Source organism: Pseudomyrmex gracilis, unplaced genomic scaffold (genome assembly GCF_002006095.1).
Source record: "Pseudomyrmex gracilis isolate BER0280 unplaced genomic scaffold, ASM200609v1 scaffold_1812, whole genome shotgun sequence".
Classification (NCBI taxonomy): domain Eukaryota; kingdom Metazoa; phylum Arthropoda; class Insecta; order Hymenoptera; family Formicidae; genus Pseudomyrmex; species Pseudomyrmex gracilis.
In genome coordinates, this window is record NW_018022396.1 from 20,695 (window position 1) to 23,304 (window position 2,610).

Sequence of the window (2,610 nt, forward strand, 5' to 3'; positions counted from 1 at the left end):
GTGTCGAATCGTACGGTGTCGAATAATTTGGTGTCGAATCGTACGGTGTCGAATAAATCTGTGCCCAATAATTTGGTGTCGAATCGTACTGTTGTCAAACGGAACACGCCCATAAAATCCTGCATTTGTTGAATCTTGTTTTGTTTGTTTTAATGATTTTGGCCATACTTTAAATGTATTGATTCTTGCTTTATAAGTGTCAAATTGTGGATATTTCGGTTTTGACAATATTTTGTTTAACATTCCAATGTCCTCGGTAACATCATCCAAATCGAAAACGGACACAAAACACGTGGATTTCTCGTCTACTTTTTTTGGAATTGTGTTAGAATCTACATCGGCTACATTGTCACAGGATAAGTTTTCACCAAATCGACATTGCCTAGACCACCGTCGATGATCAGCCATTATATTGTCATTTGTTTCCCATTGGCATATTTCAAGTTTACAGGCAAAACATTTCACTATATCTTTTTCACCCATGTAATAGAATCCAGCTTCAGCCAGTTATTCCGGCTTTATCTATGGGCATGACCAATCTTTAAAACTGGCTAATCGAACCGATTCGAATCTATAGTCTTCTTGACAGTTCTCCGGAATACACTGTTTAGCCATTTTGATATAAAATATAAAATTCTTTTTCTCTGCAAAACTGATGGGTAGACACAAACTACGAGCTCTTAAATACTATTGTCCCTACCGTTTTCTTTCTTTTAATTGGACAAAAGATAGACTCTTTTTCATTGAACTTGTGAGTAAGTAGCGCAAAAACGAATAATGACACGCAAGTGATATTATGCATATTGTAATTTGATATTTTCGAACAGCACGTGTGTACAAAAACAAATAATACCACGCAAGTGATAGTATTACACATATTGTAATTTTATATTTTCAAACAGCACGTGTTTTTAGTGCATCATCGCGTTGCATATGTCAGCACGATTCTTTTTTTTCCTCATAGCACAATATTGTTGAGACAAGACATGAAGGAATAAATTTCTTATTTCTGTAATATATGTAATATATTTATTTATTTAATATAGGTATTATGTACAGTACAAAAAGTACACAAATATACTTTATTTTTTGTTACAATCGCTCGTTCACAAAAACTTCACCTTCTGCTTGCAATAGATGTCTATTCTCCATAAATTCCAGTATACATGCTTTGCAGTCATAGGTTGGTCTATCACTTTTAAACAGTAGTTTAGCGCACATCATACAGTGCATTGCCCACGGTAAGAAAAATAAGGTGCTGTAGAGGGAATGTGTATCCGCGCATACAACGAAGAGATCTANTGGTCCATGTTGTTCGTAACATTCCACACATATTCGCCGACGCGGTATGCGTTGCTTGAGAGAGAACACTCGCACTTCTGGATCGGCAATATTGAGACAAACACAATGGAGCAGATCGTGATAGGTCTCTGGATGATCTATTGGTCGAACACCATCAATCAATTCAAAATAATCCTCTCCTTCTTCTATAGTATTTCATTCCATTCAACTCCTGGTGGTAGTTTCATGATCTAAAAAACGCAGAAAGAGATAAACCATTTATCCAATAAATAGCAATTCAATAAGCAACTCATCAGATAAAACAAAAGCGAATATGTACCAAATTTAGTACTTACGTTGTGAAGTTTTACAGTAGTTTCTTCTTTCTCATACTTTGTAGTTAGAATCAATTTATATGCGAATGTGAGATACGAGTTTTTAAATACTAATCACCCCACCGCTTCATCTTATTTGATTGGACAAGAAATAGTTCCTTCTTTAATAACAATTTGATTATTTAGCACAAAAAAAAGTGATATTTCGATGTTCATTTACATAGATATAAAAAATTGCATAGTTACAGTAACGACAAACTAATGTTATCAAGTGTTTCAATCACGTTCGCACGGTTTCGGCACGTTCGTATATAATATGATTTATAGTGATGATTATGCACGATGATGCTGTCTTGATGTAACAAACTGCGGTAAGAATCAAGACATTGAAATGTTTCAACCACATACGAATAAAATACTTGCATAACTGCGACAAAAGTGATATATTATTAAGCTATCTAAAAAGAACCAAGTGTTCCAAATTGTGCATTTGCGGGTTTTTTGGTACGTCTGTAACACAATCCGTTGAGATGAATAGCGACTTGATGTAACAAGATGCATACTTTTTAGTTTCACACGCATTTAGATATAAAATAACCGCATNGTCGCAGTGAAATAGATAAACCATGTACAGACGTTGCAGTCTGATATAAGTTCATTGGCATCCTGTCGGATACGAGAAAAGACACACAGAGTTTTAACACATTTAAAAGATAAAGTATAAAAAGAAGCGACTTTTGACGAGTCTCATTAGTCTCAGTCTCAGTCTCATTGTCAAGTACATCGTATCGTCAAGAAATCTACTATGAATATTATAGAAGAGTGTATCCAATAAACATTCATTGCTCAGCCAGCTGCATCTCATTTGCATCATACAGTTAATATGCTGGTCAAAAGTATAAAGACATTGAACAGTCAACTGCAGGAGTTGCAAAAACGTGACGNGGAAGTCCGTATTGGAATGAGACATGGAAATCAGCTTCCTCAGCAATTG

The 2,610-nt window shown here is 35.1% G+C and overlaps 1 pseudogene; it reads right to left on the bottom strand.

Moving 5' to 3' along the window:
* Positions 1 to 615, bottom strand: part of LOC109862453 — a 1,441-nt pseudogene extending 826 nt beyond the window's left edge.
* Between the last annotated feature and the right edge of the window lie 1,995 nt (positions 616 to 2,610).